Genomic DNA, 7,184 nt, shown 5'->3' with positions numbered 1-7,184 from the left:
AAAAGCCAGGCCATCAAATTAGGATCAGATTCACTCAAGTTTTGGCTTGATAAGTGACACATAAATTAGTATAGATATCCTTGACATATCAGAAATGATGGTTTATCTGATACAGCTCAGTCATAGGACAGAATCATAGCAGGCTTGATTTACTTGGTGTTTGATGATGTACAATAAAACAAAAAAATTTGATCTGCAAGAAATGTCTGATTAGCAATTCAGATTAAGATTCTCAGTCAACTTTAGAGCTGAATTTCATTTTTGTGTCAATGCAACTGTTGTGTTATTATTATGCAGTGCTGGGAACAATAATAAAAACACAGTGATTCCAACGCTAGGACTCAGTTAACTGCAGAAGAGAGTAACTAAAGTTTAATTGACAGCTCTTGCTCCCAATTGTTTTTTCTGACTGCTTTTTGAAACTGCATTTCCTCCACAATAACCCAATAACAAGAACCTCAAATGTAGGCTGTGACCCTGATTACTGTAGAGGAAGAGAGGGACATCCAAGGTCGAAGAGTGAAAACAGAGCTGCTGATGAAAAGAGAGAAAGGAGGGATAAATAACACTTAAGAGGAGAAGAGAGCAGAGTTCACACGCTACCTGGTGTCTTTTATAGACACTAAACTCCTTAGATAGGTTTCAGGTAAGTGTGGAAATAGGTCAGTGTCACTGGTGGAGTCGGGAAATGTTTTCTTTGAACTACAAATTCTATGTTTTCAAAAAGCGTCTCAAGGTCGAATTCACAAACTGTATGCATTGCACTAAAGATTTTGAAGTGATTTTTGAGTGTAATAATTCAATTTTGGATGAAATTGAGATGCTTGGGTTATTAAATGTCAGCTTTAAGGTTATGTATTACAATTATCTGGAAATGTGACCAACCTAATGGTTTGATACTTTTTAACTTTTAATTAATTCCTCTTACCTTAGACTCTTGTTACGTTTTTTTAAAAATTATTATTATTATTATTTTTTTTTTATTTTTTTTTTTTCAAAAATGCAAGTACACAGAGACAAAAGACAAAACAATAACAGACATAGGAAATACAAGATACAATATAATAGGAGACACCACAACACTGGACATGACAGCTGAGGGGGCAGGGGCGGTACATGATAATTTATAACCAATTCATGATGGGTGAGTTACGGTACACAACGAAACAACTAGGAGGCTGAATAGCCGATATAACAGCTGCAGATAGACGACAATGGACATGACCATGAACACAGATAAATACAGTACAAAACTCCTAACCCAGACCTCTCCTGACAATGTCCCAGAGCCCACTCAGACCTCGGTCAAAGTCTTTTAAGAGACCAGCACCTCTCTCCATATTTAGCAGGTCAAGGTAATCCTCCAGCCAAGAGTCCTTCATGAAGCATGCTGGCTTTCGCTTCTTCCAGTTAAGAGGAATCAACCTTTTAACCGAAAGGCACCCGAGGCCCACAGGCATGTGACAGCAGGGCTAGTTTTCGTCTTGGGCTTATAGCCTAAAATGCAAACAGAAGGGGAGAAGGGAAGAACAGTATGCAAAATTCCTGTCATGACGGCATGCACTTCTGACCACAAAGACTTAACAGCAGGACACTCCCATAGCAAATGTAGTAATGAGCCACGATGGCCACAGTTAAACCAACATAAAGCAGAGGCATTGTCAGACATCTTCGAGAGTCTTACCGGTGTAACATAGGCTCTGCATAAAATCTTGTATTGAATGATCTTGTATCTAACACATTCGGAAGACTGAATGCCAGATCTCCATACAGAGGCCCTTGTTATGTTAACATGAACCGCAAACCAAGCATATGTGCAAAACAAACATGGTGGAGTCCGAGTGAGTATACCCACTGCCTGTGCACTTTTAATCGAAAGTTTGGGAACAAGAAAGGAAGTTTGGGTATCATAGAGACAGGTAACTTGATAGGTCAGATGTAATTGACACAGGCAGTATGACTAACCTCATGACTCACTTGAAGTGGTGACACTGTTTGACCGTGGCTGCGTCAGCCAGGGCCCCCGGCATCCCCAGCCTCAGGTTCAGATTTATCAACGGCTACTACGACTGCTGGCTTAAATATGCATGAGGTTGCTCCATCATTAACGAGCTGCTTTGATGGAAAGTTCCACAGTGGAGTCAGAGATACTTGGAGCAAGTAGGAAAACAGAAAGATGACAGTAATGGATGGAGAGGGTTTGGGTGACACCAAAGAAATGTCACACAGTTTGTTTCTGTTCCCAGCAGGCCTTCCTTAACTGCATGACACGCTGCATGTAACTGTGTGGTGATAATATTTCACTCATAGTGTGCACACTTACAGTTAAGGAAAGACCAAAATTGCAGAATTTAGTGACCTACTTTTTAAAATGCCTGATTTTATTCAAATTTCAAACCTCTGCTATTTGGATTCTTTTTTAAAGAGAAGAATGAATGCAAATGTGATGAATGAGACATGTCGTGTATAAATGTCTGAATTGTGACAATTTTATTCACTGAAGGAGCTAGCATGAAAAAGCAAAACTGTTATGAAGTTGAATGTCTTGTCATTTAATGTTGATTTTGTGTTTCTTTTCAGTACAGCTGATAAATGAAATTAAGGCCAAATGTATTAACCCTACTGTTATGTTGCAGGTCAAATTGACCCTTTTAAAAGTCTATTTTAGGTAATATATGCCTTCCAAACCAGCTAAATGCAGCATAAAAGTCTGAGTAGCATGTGACAGAAGAGGAGTCGTGTTAATTTATCAAAATCACTTCATTAAAAAAACAAATCTAAATTTAAAATAAAATAAACAAAAACCTGTCATGTAAAACTATTGGATTTATATTCAGTGGTTTCAAATGAACATTAAAACAAGTTTTAACATTAATTTAAATGATCAGCCCGCCATGATAGATTAACACATCACTGGTGATTCAACCATATGCTTTTTCGAACAACTTAATACAATACGTTTTTCATTAAAACCAGTCATGGGATACATAAGAGTGGTAATGTGTGGAGTTCTGGAAATGAAGTTGCACAGAGAGGGTTTGAGATGGATTATGTTTAACTTCTCAACTTGCAGCCAAACTGTTGACACATAGCAGAAAGTGCAAAATAAACATTTCCAGTAAAGAGTGAAGGAAACAAAGATAGCATGGTAAATGGTGGCCTTTGCTGTCTGTTACTTTACATTTTACAACAATTAGTTTTACAGTTATATGACTGATCCACATACTATGATGGATTGCATTGAATTATGTTAAAATGAAATGAGTTGTAATGTAGAGAGTTGCAAGAGATAAAGACATGAAAAATAAAATTAGAGAAATAGAAACTACCAATCTGTTTTAGTAGATGTTTTCACGCTGGGCCTTATCATCAAGACAGTATCCCTTTATCTAATCCACTGGGCTCTAAATTTGGAGGATGGCAAGGGAGGGATTAGAAGCAGAAAACTGTCAATCTGTTGCTGTTTATCGCACAGCTAAATCACATGGTCCCGCTGACAGTCTGGGAGATCCAGGGAGGCCACACACACACACACACACACACACACACACACACACACATATACACGCACACTCACACACACACACACACACACACACACACACACACACACACACACACACACACACACACACACACACACATAAAGCACACTCATTCATTAAACATTCAAGTCAGTTGTGCTCCCTGGTGAAACCTGGTGACATCTGTTTAGGTCGGCTGATTGAGTGGACAGAATTAATCTAAGTGATCTCTTGTAGATTCCACAGATTACATTTGTTAAAGACAGACAAACAAACTCAGGAAGATAATAAGAACTGTGTTTTTTCTCTGCAATGTGAAATGTACCATCTCACTTTTTATTGGCATGGTCATATTGTTATAATGACTAAAGACTGCTGCTCTGTGCACATAGCAGCATCAGCTGTGCAAAGGGTTTAGCAGCACTTTCAGTTAAATGCTCACTTGCTAACATGCCAAATTGCAGCTGATACAATGTTTGTCATGTTCATCGCAGTAATTTGGTATGTTACCTAACATTTATAAAAAAGCAACACACTCACTGCACAGCTGAGGCTTGAAATGGAAATGGATTTTCAGGCATCTTGAGATAAACAAACAGAAATGTTGCCCTGCTAATGGCATAAAAGAAAAAATAAGGGGGTTACTTAAGTTGTGAAGATTCAGTTATCATCCAGGTTCTTAAAATATCAGTTCCAATTTTTACACCAATCCATCAAAATGTTATGAGATATTTCAATCCCAGGAAAATAACTGGAAGGCTAATTGAATCAGTGGAATACCCTCTAGGTTGATCCGTTTCAACTACAGAGACAGTTGTGTTACTGATAAAAAACAGCACTGTTATTTTGAGATAATTGATTGAACTCTGGATTTATTCACTAAGAGGTCAAAGAGATTGAATTATAAAACAAATTTTGGATATTCTTGTCAAGTGTTAATCTGAAACCGAACCTAAAACTGCACTATTTATCTAGGCTTGCTACACTCTGGACTGTTTCTCATCTATTTGAACTTGGCAGTATGGGCTTATGTATACTCATCCTTTCAATAAGTCCATAATTTAACACAAAGTTAAGCTACAATGCCATCATTTGCACAAAAACGCACCATAAAAAAGCTCCATCTTCTCCTACACTGCAAAAACTGAAATCTAAGTAAGATTGAATATCTCAGATATGAGTGAAATTTTCTTATTTTTTGCCTGATATGAGTTTTTCTCACTGAGCAGTTTTTAATGTTAGAATGTTTCACTTGTTTTGAATGTTTTGGTCCTAAATTATCTCAGCAAGATATTACAGCTTGTTGCTGAGATTTTATTAACTATATTGAGTAATACATGCTTGAAACTAGAATATCAACTGTTACAAAGCTGTTTCATCAACACTCACAAGTATAAAACTGCTTTTTCCAAGTAATAATTTCTTATTTCAAGCATGAAAGAAAAGCCAAATTTTCTTGCTCTGTTGTCAGATAATTTTGCTTAGTTTAAGTATATCCCCATTTTTTGTATATTTTTTCTTGATTTTGAAGGCTCGCTTTTTGCAGTGTAAATCTAAGTAAAGGGGCTGAGCTGAGTAGCATCTCCTTTGGATAAAACACATACTTTTGCTCAGTACTTGGTGCAACCCCACTTTAAATCAGCTTTGGATGTATTAAAGACACAAATACACAAAGACTGCTGTGGCAGTCTCTGCACATCAAGAGGTAAAGGTCACAATCCATCCTCATCATCACTCAAATTTCATCCTGTCTTCTCAAACGTAAGAAACCAGCCAATCTCACTATCTTTCTCTTTTAGCTCTTGATCATACAAACCATTGTCACCTTCATGTTAAAAAAGTGACAAACAAATGTCAGTCTGCTCATGAGCAGACTTGCCTTCACATCACCTACAGCAAACGCACCCTGTTCAGCCTGTTGCCAAGCAGATTCATGAAAAAGGTCATGTACTTTTAAAGATATCATCACAGAGGAGACAGAGAGCAGTCTGGGCACTAATTTTAGCCACATCATTCATTTTCTCGAATCCAATTTTTATGGCCTTTGATGGTACAGGAAGTGAGGAGAGGGGATTAAACTTGCTTTTTTTATATATATTTAATTAAGAGAATCTGCTTTTTTTCTGCAAATCCTCAATGGTTTGAACCCCCACATGTTCCTGTTGAGCAGACACTGCACTGTGTCTCCTTCTCTGTCATTACAAAGCCAGCTGGTTGCAGGCTGACTGGCTAGATCAGTGGCTGGTGTAGGACAGCAGCAGATGTGTGTGTTATCCGTATGATCCATCCACGCTGGTTATATAAGAGGATCTGTCCGCAGGTAACAGGCCATCTGTATGAAAGAGACATGAAGCATAGAGATCAAATGGGTTTTTCTGATTCTGTGACAATACACGTTACCATTTAAGGAGTGTGGAATGTGGATTAGCTGGACAAGTGTGTGTGTACTGTATGTTCACTTTAACAGTTGAGACACTCACCATGACTGTAAGTGTCCTGAGTTCATGATGTGCTGGAGACCTTTGTTGCATCTCTAATAAACAGTGGCAAGTCCAGAGGGGTGGCCAAGGGTGGCACTGGTACCCCTTGAAATCCAATTGGCCATCCCAGGGGCCAGCCCAAAATCCTAAACTATGATTGGCTGTTTGTCTTGTCAGAGGTGGGGTTTCTGTTAAAATCTATAATTTGGGATGAGTTAAAAGGCTGACAGTAGATTTCTTTATTAGTGCCCTCAAATGTGACTTTGAAAAAACATATTTTCTAAGTCTTTGAAGAATTAAGCTTAGGAGATTTATGCCACTTTGTCATGTTTTTTTTTTTTTTTTTAAGTCAAAAGGAATATAACAACTGTTTATAATGAAAGTAGGTTGTGAAGACAGAAAGGGTAAATGTTATTTATTTGTAAATGCACTGGCCACCCCCCTGCCTATATGAGAGCCTCAGTTGGGCCACCCCGGTCAAAAAGTTCTGGACACGCCCCTGCTAATAAAGACAGAAAAAACCCCCACCTCCACCTCACCCCAAAAATTAAGACCTAATTTTGTTGAATGTGTTCAACTGATTCAACTAAAGACTCCAAAAAGGTGCACCACAGTCAGTTTCTTTTAGCTAGTAAAAGGTTTGCAATCAATGTGGTATTCTCGGTCTTGTAACTCAACATTTCAATACAATCTCAAGATCTCATCTTAAATCTTTCATAATTTCACATTGATAATTGATTTGAGAGTATTTTTCATTAAATGAAGATAGCATGCAAATTTGGGCCAGGCATGGGGGAAAAAAGTACAAGCAACTCACCATATTTTAGTTCAGTTTGTATGAAGGTATAAAAATGTCTTCATAAGGAATTGAAAGTTGCTTTTTTAAACTTTAGTTTGACTTATTTTCCCAATGCTTGAGTTTAGTTGAAAGACGTGATAGACCCTTTGACACCGCAGCACATGTTCCTAGTCAAGTCAGCCGTACTGTTCTCCAATCCTGAAAGGTAATGCTCCCTCTTGTGGTGAGTTTGTGAAATGGTTTTTCAGATGTGTGAACATGTTCATAGTGGTTTCATTCTGAGAGCAGTTTTAGCACTTAGCAACATTTAGCTTTACAACCATCCCATCATCTGCCATGTTTTTTTACTCTAAAGTCTAAATAAATATGGCCAGGTTTCCA

Source organism: Notolabrus celidotus, chromosome 11, assembly GCF_009762535.1.
Source record: "Notolabrus celidotus isolate fNotCel1 chromosome 11, fNotCel1.pri, whole genome shotgun sequence".
Classification (NCBI taxonomy): Eukaryota; Metazoa; Chordata; class Actinopteri; order Labriformes; family Labridae; genus Notolabrus; species Notolabrus celidotus.
This window is presented reverse-complemented; position numbering follows the sequence as displayed.